A 24,067-nucleotide genomic window follows, 5' to 3' on the forward strand; every position below is an offset into this window, starting at 1 on the left:
GTCCTGGTTGGGGATCACCTGATCACCAACCTCTGGAATTGTTACATAAGGAATGTTTTGGGCACTTAAGTGGCAGGAATATTTTGCTGGATATGCTAAAGGTGTGCCATTAGTCGAAGTGTTCACAGCAGCCAATACTTCTTCATTGATCTTTGAATGAGAACAAATAATCACAGCTACAGTTGCAGTGATTACTGCTTCATAAGGCAGTGAATTCCATATAACATGGATTGATGACCCAATATATGTATTACATGAGCCTGTGGCAGTTTGCCTTTGAGTTATACCACCTTTTCCCAAGGCACTTTATGCTTGATAGTATTTCCTATAGAGTCTCCAAGTCCATTGAGACCCCAATAATGTAACATTTTAATTGGAAGACTAGACACAACAGTACAAATCACACACTATATATGCCGTGCATTCAGGATCCTCATGTTGCAGTGCCAGAATCAATGTTTTTAGTTCAGCTAACTGTGCAGAGCACTCCCCAAGGGACCTTTATTTTAATTTTATTTTTGTTATTTTGTCACTCCCTGAGGAGCTACATAATGGTTAGCTGAGGGTGAAACTCTCCATTTCTCATCACACCATAAACAGCTGTGCAAGCCGCGGAGTATTGATGTTTGGTACTCACAGCATGTTGAGCTGAAACATCAGTGTAAATAAGATACTTATACTGATCAAGAGGCAAAATGTTAGTGAGTGTGGGGTATTCCAGTTTGTACTGGAGAAATTCTTGTGTTTGCAATTTAGGGTTAAACACATAGGCCCTCATTATGACCCTGGTGGTGAGTGATAAAGTGGCGGTAATACCGCCAACAGGCTGGTGGTAATTACCGGCAAATTGTGACCATGGTGGTAATAACTCCCATAGACAGCCAATGTACCACACCAGCCGTCAGGGCGGAAACAACACCAACCACGGTGGTAGCCGTCAACAGCCAGGCGGAAGCTAAAGTACTGCCCACAATATTTGACACATCAATCCGCCACATTTTCCGGGGTGGTACCAATGCCATCAAAAGCCTGGCAGAAACGCATCACAGAAGAGAAAGGACTCACCATCAGAGACACAGGGAAGAACAGCGCCGCCATGGAACCCGAAATGCAAGTCTTTTTGTGTTGCTCTTCTACGTCATGCTCCACCTGGAACACCAATGCAGCCGAAGAGAATGAAGTTGAGTGTAGCCGCCTAGCACACAAGGGAGGGAGGAAGGAAAACGAGAGTGACACACACACGCACGACACACACCCAACACACACACACCATACACACGTCCAGCTGCACAGCAAAAACAATGGCACACAATACACGGCAGAATAATTCAAGGACAACAAGGAGGCACTAAGGAGAATGTATTGAAATCAGCAGCTAATAAATAATCCAATTGTACGTGAAACAGATATGTACACAAAGGGCCATTGCCCAGTCTCATGTACTAAGGGCCCACATGGCCACAGGGCACAGTCCAAGGCCCAACTCGAATCGTGACTTCCCCCGGATAGAACACTGCAGGGGCATCAGTTTGCAAGTGGGCAGGCACCTCAGGGGGATGTGGGGTGGGGGGCCCCTCAGCTGAATAGGTGAAAAAGTCCACTGGTTCTGGAGGGGGCTCCATGCCCATTTCTCTGTCCTGGGGAGTGCAAGGCAACAATCTCTCGAGTGGGCGACTTTCCCACTTATTCTGGAGGGGGCTCCTTGCCCATTTCTCTGTCCTGGAGAGTGCAAGACCACAGTCTCTCGAGTGGGTGACTTTCCCACTGGTTCTGGAGGGGCCTCCATGCCCATTTCTCTGTCCTGGGGAGTGCAAGGCCACAATCTTTCAAGTGGGTGACTTTCCCACTGGTTCTGGAGGGGGCTCCATGCCCATTTCTCTGTCCTGGGGAGTGCAAGGTCACAATCTCTTGAGTGGGTGACTTTTCCACTGGTTCTGGAGGGGGCTCCATGCCCATTGACCTATGCTGGGGAGTGTAAGGCCACAGTCTCTCAGGTGGGTGACTTTCCCACAGGTTCTGGAGGGCGCACCTTGTACAGCAGACCCTGGAGGGTGGTCTACATGGCTTCTGCTGGTGGTGATGGCTGCACTGTGGTGGCAGATAGAGATGCCTCCTGGGCAGCCTCTGCTGGTGGTGATAGCTGCACTGTGGTGGCAGACAGAGGTGTCTCCTGGGTAGCCTTTGCTGTTGGTGAGGGATGCACTTCCTCAGCTGGTGGTGGGGGACCCGTGACCAATGGTGGTGGTGGAGGTGTCACCCTGACAGCCTCTGCTGGAGTCAAGGGCCTTCTTCCCCTTCATGGCATGAGGCGTGGAATCCGTACCCTTCCTGGCAGGGGTTGAGGGCTTCTTCCCCTTCATGGCAGGTTGTACATGTTCCTTAGTCTTCCAGGCAGGAGTTGAGGGTTTCTTCCCCTTCAAAGCAGGATGTGCAGGCTCCTTCCCCTTCATGGCAGGAGTTGTGGGATCCTTCCCCTTCTTGGCTGGTGGAGTGGGATCCTTCACTTACTTGCCACCACGACTAGGTGGTGCCACCACTGTCCACATGGACTGTTTGGCTGAGGTGCTGGGCTGGGTCGTTGGGACCCTGCTCTTACGGCCAGGACAAGGGGGGAGGGGGCGGGAAGAGGTCAGGTTGGGCAAGGAAAAGCTTCTTAGGGACGGGAAGGCAGGAGGAGGGAGGAGGGATAGGAGTGGAGGTTGAGGGAGTGGTTGTAGGAGGTGTATGTCTGCTGGATTTGGGTGCAGGTGCATCGGCAGTATGCTGATGTGAGGTGGATGGCTGTTGGGTGTGTGAGTGCTTGCGTTTGTGTCGTTTAGGAGGGGGAACATACAGGATGGGAGAGGACACAGGGGAAGAGTGCATAGATGTTGTGGAGGTGTCTGCTAGTGAGGTGTGTGTGCTGCTTGGTGTGGTGATGCTAGTGGTTGATGCAACTGTCTGGTGTTTGCGTGAGTTCTTGTGGGATGAAGTGTGGTGCCTGTGAGGAGGCCAGAGCCTGTATCGATCTCTGTTGGGCTGCCAATCCACTGTGGATGCCCTCCAGGAATGCATTGCATTGCTACATGTGTGATGCCAGCCCCTGAGTGACATTCACAATGGTTGACTGCTCTACAGAGATGGATCTCAGGCAGTCAATATCCTCCACACTCAAGGCAGCGGGGCTCAGTGGGGCAGGGCCTGAGGTGCCTGGGGTGAAGGAGATTCCTACCCTCCTGGGTGAGCAGGCACTGGAAACTCGCTGAGGGGCTACTGGGAGGGTGGTGCTGGTATGGGGGTGGCAGCTGTACCTGCAGCTGGGGGGGTCACTGAGGTGTCCGCCACCACCAAAGAGCTTCCATCGGAGGAGGTATCTGAGTCTGTGTTGTCACCTCCTGTCTCCGCCGTGGTAATCCCCTCGCCCTCTACCCCACTGGTTCCCTCGGCGTCGGTGGACTCTGCCTCCAGGGTCCTGTGGGATGCAGCTCCCTCTGTTGCCGGGGCCCCTGCTCCTCCGCCAGATGATGCTAATGCACACATGGACAGGATGACAGAAGAAAAAAGTGGGGGAGAGAGAAAAAGGAAACATTGGGTCAATTACTGCACCAACATCACATTTGGCATACACAACACTGTCACATACAGGGATCAGGCTTGAGCACTATGCATTGCACTGCCAGTGATTTGGCTAGATGCCACAGCAAGATGAGGGCCACACACCGCCAACTGCACCCCTCCTGGTACCCACAAAGCCCTGACTGAAATGGAATGCTAACAAGCTAGGTTACCTGCATTTGCCATACACCCACTACCCTAGAGTTGACTCACGCTGCAATGTCTGGCCTGGCCTTAGGGGCACCCACTAACTCACATCCACCACCCAGATCCTACCCCACCTGCCAAAATGTTTAATGATGCCCACTGTACTCACCCCCTTGTGGCTGCTGTGATCCCCTCAAGTGCCCATCCAGCTCTGGGTAGGCCACCGCCAGTATGGGGGTCAGGTTCCGACGAGCACCCGTTCCTCGTTGGGAGGCCATCCCCAGCTGGGCCTCCGCGGTCTTCCATGCCCAGCATCTCAGGTCCTCCCACCGTTTCTGACAGTGGGAACTCCGTCTGCCGTAGACCTTCAGGGTCCACACGGGCTTGGCGATGGCATGCCATAATTCCTTCTTTTGATGGGCGCTGACCTGCAGAGGTAATACAGACAGGAGAACACCATTTACCAAACAATCCAGCCTGTCACACATATGGCCCACCAATCCCGTTTCCATCACCATTGGCACACACATCACCCGTTGCACACCATGTACACCACCATAAGACATTTTCCCCCGATGACACAATGCTTGCACACACATCTCCATGCATCCTTCCCACTTGCATCGTGCCCAAAGTGTACTCATTTGTTGATCTGGAGGCCCATACAGCAGTCCATACTCGGGTAGGACCCCATCCACCAGTCGCTCCAACAGGGGCCCTTTCCCCGGTCACACTGGCCATGGTGGTTCCAGACACAGGTCACAGCAGCACACGCAATGTAGGTGTTCTCCTGTTGAAGGTCAGGAAACAAGTGAGGAATCAGATAGAAAATGGCAGTCACGGCTGCGTCGGTGTACACCGTCACCGATGGTGTAGATCCCCATTGGCCACTGTACTCCATAGAGCCCCATATTATCCAATAAGGAATTGCACTGCGGTGCAAGACAGCCTTCCTCCACAACGCCGAACGTTGGCGGAATTACCTCACTTCCACCTGTCCCTACATACAGGACAGGCAGTTCGTCATTTCATGGTGGAGAACAACAATCATATCAACATTAACTGCGTCACAGCCTAGATTAGCACATACCTCGCCATTCCCACTGTCCCACACATAAATGCACTATGTATACTGAAGTTGTGGTTCCATTGTTCAAATTCTGACAGCCTACTCACTCTTGTGTCCCTTAGATACCTACCTCTGCAGATGAATAGGAGGTGGCGACATACCCCAGTGTACAGACCCCTTGTGGACTTGGCTACACTGGAGGGCAGGCGCATTATCCTCACCTATAGACTGGACAGGGCCACAATAACTGAGCTGTGTGCCCAATTGGAGCCAGACCTGATATTTGCTATCCGTCATCCCACTACGATCCCCCCTCTTGTGCAAGTGCTATCAGTGCTCCATTTCGTGGCAACTGGTTCTTTCCAAGTGACAGTGGGCTTGGCAGCAAAAATGTCACAGCCAATGTTCTCAATCATGCAGGCAAGAGTCTTGCCTGCCCTGGCACAACATTTCTTTCCCCCAGGTGGAAGATTTGGCTACTGTGAAGGCCTGATTTTATGCAATGGGACATATCCCCAATATTATTCGGGTGATTTTGCTGGACACATATTTCGTTTGTCCCCACGTCCCACCAGAATGAACAGGTGTTCAGGAATCGTAAGGGTTACCACTCACTGAATGTGCAAATGGTGTGCCTGGTGGACCAGTACATCTCCGACGTCAATGCTAAGTATCCTGGGTTGGTGCATGATGACTTTATTCTGAGAAATAGCAGCATCCCAAATGTGATGGCCCAACTACAGAGGCACAGGGTGTGGCTAATAGGTGAGTCTTGGTCCCCACCCAATGTATGTTAGTGCACGCCTTCAGGTGTCATCCCTATAGCATTGTGTGAAGCTAAATGTTATCCCTCAATACTTGCAGGTGACTCTGGCTACCCAAACCTATGGTGGCTGCTGACCCCATGAGGGATGTCAGGACAGGGGCAGAGGAACGTTATAATGACGCACATGGGCAAACCAGAAGGATCATCGAGAGCACCTTCAGTCTCCTAAAGGCCAGGTTCAGGTGCCTCCATCTGACAAGTGGATCACTGTGCTCCTCACCCAGGAAGGTCTGCCAGATAGTAGTGGCATGCTGCATGTTGCACAACCTGGCCCTCAGGCGGCATGTACCCTTTCTGCAGGAAGAAGAGACTGGAGATTCCCCTAAGGCAGCAGTAGACCCTGAGGAAAGTGAGGATGAAGAGGCTGAGGATGAGGACAACAAAACATCAGTTATCCGTCAGTACTTACAATGACACACAGGTGAGACAGTGCAACTGACCATTCCTATGACTATTGGTGTATTCTGTGTGGCTGTAGCATGATGGCATTAACTTCCTTTTCATCTCAACTTACTGTCACCTTTTCTTGTCATTTTACATATGTTGGTGATACGACAACTGTGTACTGATGCGCTGACTACAGACAGCTACAGGTCCTTATTTCTATCCTCTCATAGTGTTCAGATCATTTGCACAAGATGTGACTTTTTCCATAAATGCACATTTTCTAAACATAAAGTACTAGTAGTCAAGTTGTATTCAATGGTGTTTGTTGTAGTGCTATGAAATTGAGAGAAAAGTGCAATGGAATGGGGTGATGATGGAGGAAGGACCAGGGTATTGTTCCAGTCTGTTTGTAGGACAGGTCCAGTGTCCAAGGGGCCATAGGAAGGGGAGCAAAGGCAGTTCAAAGTGGACAAGTTGACAGGGTGGGACATAAGGGGGACAATCAGGAGAGTCTCATTTCCTGGTGGTGGTCTTGAAAAGTGTCTCTGACTTCTGTCTGGTTTGCATGGAATGTTTGCAGGGTGGTTCACCTTCTGCAGGGAGAGGGGTGCTGGTGGCCTGTGGGTACTGTGGCGGGGCCTCCTGCCCACTAGCTGCAGCGGAGGTGGAGGGTTGGTCAGTGGACTGGTTTGTGGTAGGGGCCCGCTGCTGTGCTGTTGCCTCCCTCATGATGTTGGCCATGTCTGCCAGCACCCCTGCTATGGAGATCAGGGTGGTGTTAATGGCCTGCAAGTCCTCCCTGATTCCCTGATACTGTCCATCCTGCAGCCGCCTGTTCTCCTGCACAATGTCAAGGATCTGGCCCATTGTGTCCTGGGAATATTGGTAGGCTCCCAGGATCTTGGAGAGTGCCCCCTGGAGAGTGGGTTCCCTGTTCTTGTCTTCCCCCTGATGCACAGCAGTCCTCCCAGTGTCCCTGTTGAACTGTGCCTCTGTCCCCTGAACGGTGTGCCCACTGCCACTGACCCCAGGTCCCTAACTGTCTTGGGTATGAGATGTTGCCTGGGGTCCCTGTACAGGTGGGCACACTGCTGATTAACGTGTCCTGGGGACAGAGGAGTGGGTAAGCTGGGTGGGTGCTGTGGTGTTGGATACTGATGGGGGAGGCTCTATGGTGGACTGTGAGTGGGCTTGGGTGACCGGCTATCCAGTGGTCCGTGATGGGCCAGGTTGTTGGTCCAGATCCTGAAGTCCAGAGTTACTGTCATCACTGGGGGTATCTTCTGTTGGGGGACTGGTTTGTCGTGGCACCTCCTCTCTGCTGACATTTGCTGGGGCACCTGTGGGGATGTAAGTGATGTATTATGCTTCATGTCTGTGACATATTGTACATCCCTGGCTTCCCCTCTATCACTGCTGTTACCCTGCCACCTTTTGCTTGTGTATGTTGGTGTATTGTGTGATTGTTAGTTCCCATATGCTGTGCATGCTTTGGTGATGGGTGTCCATGCTGGGCTGGGAGGGCTGTCCATGCATTGGTATGGCATGCGGGGCTTGGCATTGTGGTTAGTCATATATGTAGGTGCAGTGTGTGGGATGGAATGGAGTGATGAGAGTGAGGGTGTGAGATGGCATGCAGGTATGGGGGGTGATGAGTAGTAAATGTGGACTTACCAGTGTCCGGTCCTTCGGCTACGCAGGTGAGTCCCTCAGGATACAATAATGCCAAGACTTGCTCCTCCCATGCTGTGAGCCGTGGGGGAGTACGGGGGGGTCCACCTCCAGTCCTCTGTATGGTGAGCTGGTGCCTTGCTGCTATGGAACGTGCCTTCGCCGTAGGTCGTTCCACCTCTTCCTGATGTTGTCCCTTGTTCTTGGGTGCTGTCCCACGGCATTCACCCTGTCCACAGTTCTCTGCCATAGCTCCATCTTCCTAGCAATGGATATCTGCTGTACCTGTGCTCCAAACAGCTGTGGCTCTACCCTGACTATTTACTCCACCATGACCCTTAACTCCTCATCAGTGAAAAGGGGGTGCCTTTGTGAGGACATGGGTGTTGTGTGGTGTGTGTTAGTGAGAGTGTGTTGAGTAATGTGGTGGGGTGTGTGATGTGGGGTGCGTGAGGGATGTATGGATGTAAGTGGTGTGTGTGTCTAGTTGTCTCTGTGCTGTTTGTGTCAACCTTTTGGCAGTAATTGTTGTTTGTAAAGGGTTGTGGGTATTGTGGGTGTGTGTTTTATAGTGCTGTGGATGGGTGGGTGTGGTGTGTGTATGAGTGTCAGGTGTGTGTTTTTAGTGTTGGCCAATGTAGTGTTGTTTTGTATGTAGGTGTCCATTCTGAGAGAGGCGGTATATACCACCGATGGTTTACTGCTGTTGAATGTCCGCCATGGTGATTCGTGGGTCATAATGTGGTGGGGGTTGTTTTGTTGGTGTAACGGTATGGGTGTTGGGACTGCCAATTTATAACTGACCTTTGGGCTGGCGGATTTGTGTATGTGGCTGTGTATTCTGTTGGATTGTTGTGTGTGTATCATAATATGGTGAACAGATATTCGCCACCGCGGCGGCATGGTGATGGCCGTCACCGGGACAGTAAGCGGAATTTACCACCAATGTCATAATGGGGGCCATATTCTAACATCAGCAGCAGTCACACAAGTGGCTCATTGTACCTATCTAGATTCTAAGGCTTTTGCATTTGGAATGCTAGCCTTTGTGACAGCCTCTAAGGCTGGGGTAACAACAATGATGTGCTTTCCTGAGTCAGTGGTTTTTCCGTAATGACAGCCATTGGAACTGCAGTCAGTATTTTATTTGCAAAGAGGCATTTCGGCATTGGAAAAATAATGCATTTATATGCTATCTGCACTGTGTCACCTTCACTGAAAGTGAAATAGGTAAAGCCAATGATACCCAGAATTATCCGTATGACTATGTTTGTTTTGTTTACACTTGTGTGTAGATGTGTGCTTCAAGCATGTCAGTCAATCTGAAATGATCTGAGTATTTGTATGTTTTCTGATGTTGAATGTTTGCTGGAAAAATCTGGTCATACTAAATCATAAAGTGATTTTATGCATTGTGCATAATCTGGTATGTAGGTTCTGCCAAAATCGAAAAATCCTAACAAGCATTGTAATTTTTTAATGGTGTTTGGTGGTTGTACTTAAATACACTTCCTAAAGAAGGTGTGGTACCAGACTCTTCCCTTCATCTGATAGCTCATATCCCAGAAGCAGGACACTGAGAAGAGGAATTTTTGTTTTCATAAAGTTGAATTTGTAGCCATGTTCAGCAAATCCTAAAACAATGCCATGTACTGCAGCTAAATGAGCATTTAAGTCATCATCCGTCAGATTTATGTAATCGACATAGGACAATACTTCTGGGTCAATATCATGTAATATTGATGTTAGCCAGGCAGAGAGCAGCCCTGGGCTGTTCTTATACCCCTGTGGGAGCTGGTAAAAATGATGCTGGGAGACCAGCTCGGAAAAAGCGGTTGAATCCCTGCTTTCAGGCACTAAGGGGCAGAATTATGGAAAGTGACGCTGCACTGAGTGCACCATCACTTTCCCTGGGCCCCTTAGCGCCCCCCCTACCGCCACCATGTGTGCACTACATTTAAAATACGGTGCACCATAGCACAGAGTAGGGGCAATAGCATAATTTTTCATGACGCCATCGATACACTCTGCAGAAGTAGAACCAAAATATTGGCGCTACTTCTGCAGAGTACATAGGGGCCCATTACAAATAATGGAAGCCCCCTTTTAATGCCTGCCCTGAGCAGGAGTTAAAAGTGCCATACAAAATGACACAAGGAAATCTCTTAGATTTCCTTGTGCCATTTTTTCAGCCCCCTAACGGAGGAATGCCCCCTTTGCACATTATGCCTGGCACAGGCATGATGTATCGCAAAGAGTTACAAAGTGGAGCAATGCATGCATTGCGCCACTTTGTAAATGTGGTGTGAGGATTTTAGCCGTGTTGGGCCACATTAACGTAAAAAATAAAGCTAATGTGGCGCAAGGTTGCACTAGGGGCTTATTAATATGCCCCTACGTTTTGGCAGAAAAGGGCATTGGAACTATCCAGGGTTCTTTTGTACTTTTTCTGGATAATATTGTTCATTAGTGCTGTGCTGTGTGAGTTTTGTATTGCAAAAGTGTGTGTGGTTATTGAAATGTCTGTAATCTAAGACTATTCTATAGTAGTGATCCCACTTAGCTACTGGGAACAGAGGGGTGTTCATTGGAGATACACAGGGTTCACTTACTCCCTGGTACTCAAGCTGTGAGAGAATCTAGCTCACGGGGGCTTTTGCTTGCACTTGCAGGCTGTAATTTCTGGCTATTACATGATAAAGAGAGTCCCTATCCAGCCCATATGGTTGCAGTATAGCGCTGGTGCTTGTGCAAGAGCCCGATCTGCAGCATAGGCTTGTTTTACTTGTTCTGGAATGAGAACTGAGAAAGACTGTAAAATCACATCTTCCCCTTGTGGGAGTGTTCTATCAAACTCCAGTGGCCAATATGTTTCAGACAAGAGGATGCCATAGCTAAATGTTAATATTTTCCAATTACTTTAATTGTGTTCATTATGTCCCCCTTAATTTGTATGTTTAATTTATAAACTCGGTCTTGGGGGGATGACTCACCTTTCTTAGTTGTTAGTTGCTCTCACATCAGGAAACTCTTCAAGATTCTGGCGAACGAAAGAGACCTCTGCTGCGCTGTCTAGCAAAGTCACTGCAGATGTCCTGTTCCGCAGTAATAGTCTCAGAATGTGTGGCATATTTCACAAAAATTCCTACAACCTTCTTTTTGAATTGGGGTTTTTGTTGAGGAAGTTTCTTTTCCTTTTTTATGATGACACCAGACAAACGTTGTGAGTCCTTTTTTGCTTTCAAGTACTATTCTTGTCTGTGCTCTTAAAGCCCCACTCTCTCACACCGTTTGTTGGATGAGTCTTGAAAGGAACAAGAAGGGTGTGTACTAGTGTACTGATACCTGTCAGGCTGTTTTAAATTATCACAGTTATGCAAATTATATTGTTTAGCAGAGTCCTTCAGATGCGGAGATTCGCCTCATAATTTTTATTTTATCTTTTTTGATTTTTGTTTGTCCCAGCATTTTTTAGAAGACTTGTGCGCTTGCTTGGTATTATCCTTTTCAGGATTACCTTTAAACTGTGGCCTATTTGGTCTGACCTCCAAATTATATGTGACCTAGGCATCTATAGGTCTCTGCAATAATTTTGGTAACTCACACTGATGCTTCTGCTTCCCCTTTCATGTTCCCTAAAATAATTGAGAACACTGTGGCAAAATTGCCAATTCATTTCACCCGCAAGTCCAGGGCAGGGGCAGTCCCATACTTATTTTGTACCTGTTTTAACACCTCTGGTAAAACAGCAATAGATGGTGTACCATGAGTTATAGTGTATATATTGCAGCAAAAACTGTGCCTCAGGTAACAGTCATCAATAGAAGGTACCATTCCAAATTGGCAAGCACATTGTGTGAACTCTATGTTTTTTTTAGCTTTTTAAGAAATTAATTTCTTTATTGGCATTTCAGCAACCACAACCATTTACAGAATCAAAAAGGAGACAATTCAGTTTAGTATCAACATTTGTGGATTAAAATCACGCTGAACAGTCATAGACATACACCGCAAAGTGGCATTCTTATATTTGCAGCAACTGTTGTTGGTCATCAAGTTCCAAACAAAATCTTGCATCACAACAAACAATGTGAAATTCAACTTACCCCCCACCTAGTGCCCCGCCTCTCTTATTTAATGTGGGCCCCTAAATCTTACAAAAAAGAATGTTAGTAGCCACAAGCTCTCAGTATAGTTATTGGAAATAAATCATCAGGCCCAGTCATAGTACTAGCAGTATACCCGTGACCATTGATCATCTTACCTATTGGAAATGTTCTCACTGATGCAGCAGACTTTACAGCTCCTGGGTCCTGTATCCAATGTTTTGCTATTATGGGTAATCCACCAAGAGAGATCTCCTGTACCATTATAACAGAGGAGAGCAGGTCTTCCACTACCTTCTCATCCCTCCTTGCTCTTCTCATGTGTGTCTTCTCTGCTCTTGCCCATTCCAATAAGTCAGCTCAACAGGCTTTTATCTCAGGGGGTCTAGCACTTAGCCAATGGATCGCAATGCACTTTCTGCCACTATCAGACTCAGACTTCTTAGCTTTTTCTGGGAGTAAAGCCAGCAGGCACTGTTTTAGTATATGAGTGACCTTCCATCCTGTAATAGTCTTAGGTCCTCATTACAACCCTGGCGGTCGGTGATAAAGCGGCAGTAATACCGCCAACAGGCCGGCGGAAAAAAAATGGGATTACGACCGTGGCGGAAACCGCCAACATAGACAGCCACTTTAACACACCGACCGCCACGGCGGTAGAAACAAACAGCGTGGCGGACACCGCCAACAGACAGGCGGGAGACAAAGTACTGCCCACTGTATTACAAGAGGCCTATCCGCCACCTTTTCCGAGGCAGAACCAATGACATCAAAAGCACGGCGGAAACAGTACACAGAAGGGAAAACACTCACCTCTCGACACCCAACGAGGAACCAGGACGCCATGGAGCCCGAACTTCATGTGTTACCCATGTTGGTTTACCTCCTCTTCTACCAGGAGTACGAACGGCGGCGGCGGAGACCACGGTGAGTACTGCACCTACAACACAGGGGAGGGGGGAGGAAAGAGAGTGACACACACACACACACAACACGCAACACCCCTACTCTCACACACAACAACATACACACAAATACATGCAGCAACATTACATATACACCCCCCACCCCCTGGAAGAACACAAGGACAAAAGGAAATTATTGTAACAATTGTAATCAAGAAAAATCCATTAGTCAAAAGTCAAAATTCAGTATATACAAATATGTACACCAACTACACAAGTCCGGATAGTGTACTAATCATTGTCCGTGGACCACTGGGCCCAAAATGCATGGGCGAGGCCCACACATGATACCTGACTGGAAACAGAGAGAACACTGCTGGGGTATCAGATTGAAAATAAACAGGCACCTCAGGGGGATGGGAGGGGGGGCACCTCAGCCTGATGAACGTACAATGCCACTGCTGCACGAGGGGGCTCCATGCCCATTGATGTATCCTGGGGAGTGCAAAGCCACAGTCTCTCAAGTCTCTCCAGTGGGTGGTTTGCCCACTGCTTTATCCTGGGGAGTGCAAAGCCACAGTCTCTCAAGTCTCTCCAGTGGGTGGTTTGGCCACTGCTTGATCCTGGGGAGTGCAAAGCCACAGTTTCTCAAGTCTCTCCAGTGGGTGTTTTGCCCACAACTTTATCCTGGGGAGTGCAAAGCCACAGTCTCTCAGGTCTCTCCAGTGGGTGGGTTGCCCACTGCTTTATCCTGGGGAGTGCAAAGCCACAGTCTCTCAAGTCTCTCCAGTGGGTGGTTTGGCCACTGCTTGATCCTGGGGAGTGCAAAGCCACAGTCTCTCAAGTCTCTCCAGTGGGTGGTTTGCCCACTGCTTTATCCTGGGGAGTGCAAAGCCACAGTCTCTCAAGTCTCCCCAGTGGGTGGGTTGCCCACTGCTTTATCCCGGGGAGTGTAAAGCCACAGTCTCTCAAGTGGATGCCTTTTTCCACTGGTTCTGGAGGGGGCTTGGTGCCCAGAGTGCTTCAACCTGCCAAGGACTGAGGTAGAGGATGCCTTTCTCCACTGGTTCTGGAGGGGCCTTCGTGCCCAGAGTGCTTCATCCTGCAAAGGACTGAGGTAGTGGATGTGATTCTCCACTGGTACTGGAGGGGGCTTTGTGCCCAGAGTGCTTCATCCTGCCAAGGACTGAGTTAGTGGATGCCTTTCTCCACTGGTTCTGGAGGGGGCTTTGTGCCCAGAGTGCTTCATCCTGCCAAGGACTGAGGTAGTGGATGTGATTCTCCACTGGTTCTGGAGGGGGCTTTGTGCCCAGAATGCTTCATCCTGCCAAGGACTGAGGTAGTGGATGTGATACTCCACTGATTCTGGAGGGGGCTTTGTGCCCAGAGTGCTTCATTCTGCCAAGGACTGAGGTAGTGGATGTGATATTCCACTGACTCTGGAGGGGGCTTGATGCCCAGAGTGCTCCACGTGCAGTGTGGCCGGTACAATTCCCTCACCTGGGTGTGCGTGCCACGAGATTTGCGAGGTTCAGGTAGCATGATACGCCATGGAGGCAGCAACATACCCCACACTGCTGCAGCTGCGCCTTCCACCTGCAGGTGCAAACAATGATGGAAGAAATGCCTCATGGAAGCTGCCCAGGGTCCAGGAACTCTCCTCCAGCCTCAGACGACTGACCACTGGGGATGGTAGCCATGTCAGCGGTGGTGCCTGTGTCCGAAGACGCCGCGGGGCCAGTGGCGGTGCTTGTGGCGGTGTCTGTTGCGGTGGTGCTGGCGGCGGTGCTGGCGGCGGTGCATGGCTCAGCATCTGCTGAGGGACACAGCAGGACGTCTCCTGCAGCCTCGGACGGCTGCCCACTGGGGAAGAGGCTGGGGACTGTAGCTGAGGCTGTAGACGTGCCGGGGGCAGTGCAGGTGGCGGTGCTTGCGGCGGTGTCTGTCGCGGCGGTGCTTGCGGCAGTGTCTGTTGCGGCGGTGCTGGCGGCGGTTCATGGCTCAGCACCTGCTGAGGGACACAGCAGGACATCTCCTACAGCCTCGGACGGCTGGCCACTGGGGAAGAGGCTGGGGACTGTCGTTGAGGCTGTAGACATGCCAGGGCGGTGCAGGTGGCGGTGCATGTGGCAGTGCAGGTGGCGGTTGTGGTGTCGGGGCAGCTAGCGGTGTTCGCCGCCGTACAGGTTGGTGTGGTCGTGGACAGAAAGTGTGACACTGGTCCCTCAGTAGGTGCCACCATGCCCTGACCTGCTCTTCAGCTTTTTGCCCTTCCCCAGCTTTGATGGTGCCGCAGTTGTCTTGCCACTATCCCCTTTGTTTTTTGCTGAGCCCTTGGTGGCTGGTACGTTCGGCTTCTCCCTCCGGGATGTGGGCACCTTTTTCACCTTGGCAGGTGGCGGAATGTTCTTGCCCTCGCTATTTGGCACACTGGCAGCCCTGATGGGTGGCGGACTCGATGACCCCGCAGTTGCTGGCACCACTGTGCCTGGGGATTTGGTGGCTGAGGTGCTGGGCTGGGACCTGGAAAGCCTGGCCCTAGGGGAAGGACGGGGTGGGGGAGGTGAAGGGAAGAGGTCAAGGTTTGCCAGGAAAGTTTTTTAGACACACTGGGATGGGAAGATGGAGGGGGTTTGGGAGTGGAGGTAGAGGTAGTGTTTGTAGGAGGTGTACGTCTACTGAATTTGGGTGCATGTGCCAGAGGCTGTTGTGAGGTGGGTGACTGTTGGGTGGTTGTGTGCCTGCGTTTGTGTACTTTGGGAGGAGGACTCACTGACACACTGGGAGAGGACACTGGGGATGTGTGAATGGTAGTGGGGGTGGTGAGTGCATGTGAGCGGTGTGTGGTGATGGGCGTGCTGGTGATGGAGGCAGTGGCTGAGGATGTAGTGCATGCAGGTGTGAGTGGAGACGAGACAGGGAGGGAGGAGGAGGAAGTGGAGGAGGGGAACACAGTGGAGGCAGTGGATGTTGCTGTGTCTGCATGGGGATGGTGCTTGTGTGAGTGCCTGTGGGATGTGTGGTGCTTATTTTTGCCTGAGCAACTCTTGTGTGTTGATGAGTGTGCATGCTGGTCTGATGGTGTGCTTGGGATAGGCTGAGGTACAGGGGATTGGGTCTGGGTGGAGGAAGTTGGAGGGGGGAGGCTGGACACAGGGACAATGGCTACCATCCGTGCTGAGGCCAGAGCCTTAAATGCTCTCTGTTGGGCTGCCTGCCCAGAATGAATGCCTTCCAGGTATGCATTTGTTTGTTGCAAATGCCTCTCAACACCCTGGATGGCATTCACAATAGTAGATTGCCCAACAGTGAGGGATCTCAGGAGGTCAATAATCTCCTCACTGAGGGCAGCAGGGCTGACTGGGGCAGGGCCTGAGGTGCCTGGGGCGAAGGAGATGCCCACCCTCCTGGGTGAGCGGGCACGGGACACATGCTGAGGGGCTGCTGGGAGGGCAGTGCTGGTAGGGGGGGTGGAGGCTGTACCTGTTGATGCGGTGGGCACAGAGGTGCCCGCCACGGCAAGGGAGCTCTCATCAGAGAAGGAGTCGCTGTCACTGCTGTCTGCTCCTGTCCCTGCCGTGGAGCGCCCCTCGCCCTCTGTCCCACTGGTGGCTTCAGACTCCGTTGTTTCGCCCTCCAGGGCCAAGTGGGTTGCAGCTCCCTCCTGCTCCGGTGCCAATGCTCCTCCGCCTGATGATGCTATTGCACACAAGAACAGGGAGACCACAAAAAGTGGGGGGAAAGACAGAAGAAAGACATGTTCAGTGCATGCAACACCACTACCGTTGGCGGACACAACACACAGGGAGCAGCCCTCTGCACTACGCCATGCACTGACAGTTCCTAGAAATTTCAGCTGACCATGGGGTACGAGGCCTAAGACCAATTGCTGCACACCTGGAAGTCACAGGAGCCTGACTAGGTGTTAATGGCTATTACCACTGGTGGGTTTCGGGTGCCACATGGCCTGCCTCACAAGGGACCTTGCCTACCAAGTTCGCCCTGGCCTAGGGGAACCCACTGCCCACTTCCCCCACCCAGACACCTCGTAATGCGTGCAGAGTCAGCTGAATGAGAGTGTACTCACCCCCTTGTGGCTGCTGTGATGCCCTCAAGTGCCCTTCCAACTCCGGATACGCCACCGCCATGATCCGGAACATCAGGGGGGTCATGGTGCGACGGGCACCCCTCCCATGTTGGGAGGCCATCCCCAGCTGGGCCTCCGCCGTCTTCTTGCTCCAGCAGCGCAGGTCCTCCCATCTTTTACGGCAGTGGGTGCTCCATCTGTGGTAGACCCCCAGGGTCCGAACGTCCTTGGCGATGGCACACCAAATACCTTTCTTCTGGTGGGCGCTGACCTAGAGGAATGGTACAGGGGGAAAGGAAATTACTTACCCATCCAGACCGTCATACTCATTGCCCCCCAGTTCCCACCCTTTCCCTAACACACATACACTCCTCATCCGCAGATGCAGGCCTCAGACCCCCTCCATGCATCTTCCATCCACACCACTCCAAACAGGCATTGCCCATGCAGCATGCTCACAGTGCACTCACCTGTTTGTCGGGAGGACCGTACAGTTGCGTGTACTGGGGGAGGACCCCATCCACTAGTTTCTCCAACTCCTCCAAAGTGAAGGCAGGGGCCCTTTCCCCAGACACATGAGCCATCGTCGCTTTCAGACACAGGTCACAGCAGCACTTGCAGTGTAGGTCCTCTCCTGTTGAAGGTCAGGTATCAAGTGAGTGAACAGACAGAAAATGGCGGTCACGTCCGCAGCGGTGCATACCGTCACCGCCGGCGTACGTCATTGGCTTCTGGGACTCCTAGGGCCCAATATTAACCAATGCAGAATTGTGCCGCGGTCTTTGACCGCCCACCGCGACAGTGTACAACGCCAGCGCAGTTACCTCACATCCCCTTGTCCCACATTACGGGTCAGGCAGCCGCCATTTCAGGAGGCCACATGGGATGGATGTTAACTGCGTCACACCTATCTAGGCCGGGAATATAGACAGATACCAGCACATTGCGGATTAATAACGTTTCTGCAAATAACAGATTGTGATACCTCAGTGTTGGATGTCTCTCTGCTCGCGGTTCACCTCCATAGGGCACTTCCGCTGGGGCAGGTGATGAGATGGCGGCATCCTCCAGTGTACAGACCCCTGGTGGACCTGTCGACAATGGAAGAGAGACACATCCTAGTCACATACAGACTTGATCGTGCAACAATCCAGGAACTGTGTGCCCAGTTGGAGCCGGACCTGATGTCAGCTATCCACCATTCCACATGAATCCCCCCTCTAGTGCAGATCCTGTCTGTACTCCATTTCCTGGCCGGTGGCTCTTTTCAAACAACAATGACCATGGCATCAGGGATGTCCCAGCCAATGTTCTCCAATGTGTTGTCCAGAGTGTTGTCTGACCTGCTGAAACACATGCGCAGCTACATCGTGTTCCCTCAGGTGGAGGATTTGCTCACAATGAAAGGTGACTTTTATGCCCTGGGACACATCCCCAACATCATTGGTGCCATTGATGGTACACATGTGGCATTTGTCCCCCCCTGCAGGAATGAACAGGTGTACAGTAACCGGAAGAGTTACCATTCTATGAATGTGCAGATGGTGTGTTTAGCATACCAGTACATCTCCCATGTCAATGCCAAGTATCCTGGCCCAGTCCATGACGCTTACATTTTGAGGAATAGCAGCATCCCTTATGTGGTGGGGCAACTCCAGAGGCACCGTGTGTGGCTAATAGGTGAGCCTAAAGTCCCCACACAGATTCATTTGCTGTCTGGGTATGGGGCTGTCCCTAAGGGTTAGTGTGTGTCTAACAGTTGTCCCTCGACATTTGCAGGTGACAACCTGTCATGGCTACTGACCCCAGTGAGGAATCCCTGGACAAGGGCAGAGGAACGCTACAATGAGGCACGTGGGCAAACTAGAAGGGTGATCGAACGCACCTTCGGCCTCCTGAAGGCCAGGTTCTGGTGCCTCCATCTGACCGGTGGCTCCCTATACTACTCACCGAAGAAGGTGTGCCAGATAATCGTGGCCTGCTGTATGCTGCACAACCTAGCTTTGCGACTCCAGGTCCCTTTTCTGCAGGAGGATGGGCCAGATAGTGGTCTTGTGGCAGCTGTGGAGCCTGTGGACAGTGAAGAAGAGGACGCAGAAGAAGAGGATATCGACAACCGAAACAACATCATCATGCAATATTTCCAGTGAAACACAGGTAAGAAGATGCCACTGCTTCCCACATCTCATTCCATTGTTGGCACTAGCATAAGTCTGTCATTTTCATTTAGTGTATGGACCCTGACTTGTCACTTTGACTTTCCATTTCAGAGATCTGGGTCCCACTTTGTGCCCTCTGCTATGTTTACTGCTGGCCTACAGCTGTGTGACATTGGTATATGAACAAGTAAATTGACATTGCTATATTCTATAGTTATTGCAATTACACATTTGTGAAAGCGCAGACTGACTCCAGATTGTTTTGTGATTGAAGTGTGTTTACTGGTGTTCTAAAACGTGGAGGGGGTTGTAAAATGGGCTGGGGGGATGATGGAGGAATGTCCATGGCAGAGTCCAGTCTATTTGTTTCACAGGTGCATTGTCCAAAGGGGCATAGGAAGTGGAGCAATGGCAGTTTTAGGATGGACAGGGTGACATAGTGGGACAGAAGGGTGACATTCAGGGGGGTCTCATTTTCCTGGCAGTGTTCTCTGTCTTGTTCCTGGATCTCAGGGACCGTTTGCTGGGTGGTTCTCCATCTGCAGGGGGTGGGGTGCTGGTGTCCTGTTGTTCCTGTGGCGGTGCCTCCTGTCCACTAGCGCCGGCGGAGGTGGAGGGCTGTTCATAGTCCAGGCTAGTGTCAGGGGCCCCTTGTTGTACCACTGTGTCCCTCCTGGTGTTGACAAGGTCTGCCAGCACCCCTGCAATGGTGAGCAGGGTGGTGTTAATGGACTTCAAGTCCTCCCCGATCCCAAGGTAGTGTTCCTCCTGCAGCTGCTGGGTCTCCTGAAACTTGGCCAGTACCGTTGCCATCGTCTCCTGGGAATGATGGTAAGCTCCCATGATGTTGGAGAGTGCCTCGTGGAGAGTGGGTTCCCTAGGCCTGTCCTCCCCCTGTCGCACAGCAGTCCTCCCAGTTTCCCTGTTATCCTGTGCCTCTGTCCCCTGAACCGTGTGCCCACGGCCACTGCCCCCAGGTCCCTGATTTTCGTGGGTTGGTGGGTTTGCCTGGGTTCCCTGTAGTGATGGACACACTGCTGATTGACGTGTCCTGGGGACAGAGGGATGGGCCCGCTGGGTGGGTGCTGTGCTGGTGTTTCCTGAGGGGGGAGGCTCTGTGGTGGCTTGTGACAGTGTCAGGGGAACCGACTGTCCCGAGGTCCCTGATGGGCAGGGCTGGTCATCTTGATCAAGTTGTGCAGAGCTGCTGACATCACTGTGGGCCTCTTCTGTGGGGGGACTGGATATGTCTGGCACCTCCTTTCCGGTGACGTTGGGTAGGGGTCCTGTTGGGGTGTAAATGCATATTTATTGTATCTGTGTGTGCCATCTTGTGCAATGGGTGGTTGACCCTCTACTCCAGTGCTTGCATTATTGGCTTGGTCCTTGTGTGATTGGTGATTTTGGGGCATGTGTAGTGGACATGCTTGGGTGATGGGTGTCCATGCATTGGTGTTACATGCAGGGCTTGGTTTTGGGATGTGTGGGTTGTGTTGGTGGGGTATCTGTGGGTTGTTGGGGTGATGGGTGTGAGGGTAAGGGTGGGAGTATGTGATGCCATGCAGGTGGGGTGGGGGGATAAGGTAGTAAAGATTTGCCTTACCAGAGTCCAGTCCTCCTGCTACTCCTGCGAGGCCCTCAGGATACAGTATTGCCAAGACTTGCTCCTCCCATGTTGTTAGTTGTGGGGGAGGAAGTGGGGGCCCACGCCAGTCCTCTGTACAGCAATCGGGTGTCTGGAGACCACAGAACGCACCTTCCCCCGTAGGTCGTTCCACCTCTTTCTGATGTCATCCCGTGTTCTTGGATGCTGTCCCACTGCGTTGACCCTGTCGACAATTCTGCGCCATAGCTCCATCTTCCTAGCAATGGATGTCTGCTGCACCTGTGATCCGATTAGCTGTGGCTCTACCCGGACGATTTCCTCCACCATGACCCTGAGCTCCTCCTCAGAGAACCTGGGATGTCGTTGAGGTGCCATGATGTGGTGTGGGTGATGTGTGAGGTGGTGTCTGTTGTGATGTGTGAGGGGGTGTTGGTGTGTGTTGTTTGAGGTGCGTGGATGTTGTGTAAGTGATGGTGTTGTGTGTCTGTGGATGCTGGTGTTGTTTTAGGTAGTGTCTCTCTCTGGCCTGCTTGCAAATTTCTGGTAGTAAGGGTTTGTGAGTAATGTGGGTGTGTGTTTTATAGTGTTGTGGGTGTGTGGGTGTGGTGTGTGTATGTGTATCAGGTGTGTGTATTTCAAATTGTCCAATGTGTGTACCGCCAATGGATTACCGTGGTTGAAAGACCACCTCGTTGATTCCTGGGTCGTGATAGTGTGGGCGTATTCTTGTTGGCGTGACGGTGTCGGTTTTGTTATCACCAGTTTATCACTGACCTTTGGTGTGGCGGACTTGTGTGGGTGTCTGTATTGTGGCGGATTCCGAGCTGTGGGTCGTAATACCTGTAACGGAATTCCGCAGCCGCAGCGGTATGTTGGCAGTAAGCGGGATTTACCGCCAGGGCTGTAATGAGGGCCTTAGTGTGGGCCAATACTTCTGCCCTGTATATTGTTATTATTGGACAGTTCCATACCATGTAAAAAATGTCGGCGTCGCTCTGCTTACATCTAGCGCACTCAGAAGTCCTGGCAGGGTAAATGGTGTGTAACCACTTTGGCAAGAGATATTTCATATACACATAGTTGTACTGGACCAATTTAAAGTGCATGTTAAGTGAGACTGTCCACTCCTTAGTGGTAATGGGTTCCTCACTGGCCTGTTGACAGGACTCCTCTAATTGGAGTGGCGGTAATTGCCTGTCCGCACCCAGGGCTCGGTATATATGTGTAATTAATTTGCGACCCCCCCACCATGGCGAGCTGCATCAGCACCGTCTGCGAAAGCTCCGGGGCCTCTGGAAATGATGGCCATAATTGTCTTGCAGTGGCAGCGATCTTTGCATATTACAAAAACTCCCCTTTGCCTAGCCCAAAGGTGTTAGTGGCATCTTGTATAATTATAAAGTGGCCCTCCGGATACAATTCTGAGAGCATTATACATCCACGCTCTCTCCATTTATCTTTCAACATTTTCTGGGCAATCTGTGAAAATGGGTGTGTTATCCACAATTCTAAATCTAGAGCATATGGCACTCATTGGATTATCCAACTCACCATCCGTTCCCATAGTTGACATACCAAGCAGATTAGATGGGGAAGTGTATCAGGGACATGTGCACCTTGCATTAACAGCTTGCCTAATTGCTGGCCTTCATGCAGACCAGCAAGTAACGCTCTCTCCCAACTGTTTTCAGGATCCAGCCAGTGGACTGCATGCTGAAGGTGCGTGGCCAAATAATAAAGCTCAAGATCTGGGACCTCCGTCCCACTTTGTTTTTAGTGTTGCCAGTCTAATTTTACACCTTTTAGCAGCTCGTAGTAATTGCATCAGGAGCTTATCCAATTCCTTAAATACCTGGTGAGGTATTTCATACGTAGAACTCTGGAGAGTATAGAAACACCTGGGCAAGACAAGCTTTTTAATTAGGGCTATCTATTGAATAAGAGACAGCTGCAACAAGTTCCAAAACTGGTGACATGGAGAACCCAGATACTTAACGTCATCTGTCTTCCAAGGTATACCCATCATTGGTAAGGGATCAATCCGTATGGTCTACATCAGCCCTATTGGGAACAAGGCTGATTTTGTGTTATTCACTCACAATCCAGAGTACTTTCTAAATAACATTTAGCAGGATGGGGGCTGAGTCTTCTGTCTGGTGATGGTATACCATAGCATTGTCTGCGTATAACGAGACAGTGTGTTCAGCATGGCCCACTTGGATGCCCTAGCCTCGCAACACCTGCCGAATATGGCAGGCCAGGGGTTCCATTGCAACAACAAATATCAGAGGTGACAGGGGATATCCCTGTCACATTCCATGTTGCATGAGTATGTCTCCTGACATGTAACGGGCCATCCACACTCTTGGAACAGGGTGAGTGTACAGTAACTGTACCCATTGGATAAAATCATCAGCCAGCCCCTTGGTCTCTAGTACCTGTCAAATATAAACATAAAGTATTCCGGCGGGGAATGAATCCCGATTGAACTGTATGGACCAGACGCAGCAAGTATGGCAAACGTCTCGATGCTAGTGTGTGACTAAGAATGTTTTAATCCACATTTAGCATAGACAGGGGACAATAGGATCTTGCCTCTAGTGGATCCTTCCCTGGTTTCAGAATCAGTATAATGAGTGCTTCTCGCGTAGAGACTGGAAACACCCCTCTCTTTAAAGCCTCATTGTATTCCAGCACCACTTTATCGACCATTGGTCCCGCCAATGGCACTCAGTAAGTCCTGTTTTGTCAATGGGGCTCCCAGTGCCTGCTGCTCCTCAGACTCTAGCCTGGGAAGTCGTAGGCCAGCCAAATAGTCTGAAAGCGAGTGGAAGTCCATTGGCAGGGGTGTCGCATATTCGTGCTGAAGGTGAGGAGCAAAGACTTCTTCGATGGACGGCACATCTCATCATGCAGCATTAGTGCTGGGTGTGTCCTAGACTCAGACTGAATTAGTTGTGTCAATAACCAGCCTGCCCCTTTCCCTTCCATATATAGCCTTCAGCAACTAGTGAGCTGAACATGTTTGCTCAATTGGTCCCAAGTTTCAGGGACGTGGTGGTGCTGCCTGTCTCATGCAGCTAGTGCCCCTGAGGAGTCAGTCAGTGCCTTTTCTAGAGTTTTTAGTGTGCTCTCACCCTTGGTTAGCTCTCTCTCCATCATTTAATGAATGCTCACTGTCGCGGCCATGCATTCACCATGGATGACCACCTCATTAAACAGTTAAAATCGCCAGATATTATCACTTCTGCATCCAAATGGTCATGCATCACTAACATCACCATACCAAAGAATGCATCATTGTCAACATTCTGCGCATACACATTAATTAAAGCAATATCACAAAATAAAATGATGGACAGAGTGTTGAAACTTTTCAAACACTCACCCCCAGTCACAGATCTGGGTTTAATCCATCATTATTTTGCTTGCCACGTCACCCCAGTTCGGACCCAGCTATATGCAGAGCAGTCTTGACCCTGCTCCCAATAGGAGCAGTCCAGCCCGAAC

This window comes from Pleurodeles waltl, chromosome 5 (genome assembly GCF_031143425.1).
Source record: "Pleurodeles waltl isolate 20211129_DDA chromosome 5, aPleWal1.hap1.20221129, whole genome shotgun sequence".
Taxonomy (NCBI): domain Eukaryota; kingdom Metazoa; phylum Chordata; class Amphibia; order Caudata; family Salamandridae; genus Pleurodeles; species Pleurodeles waltl.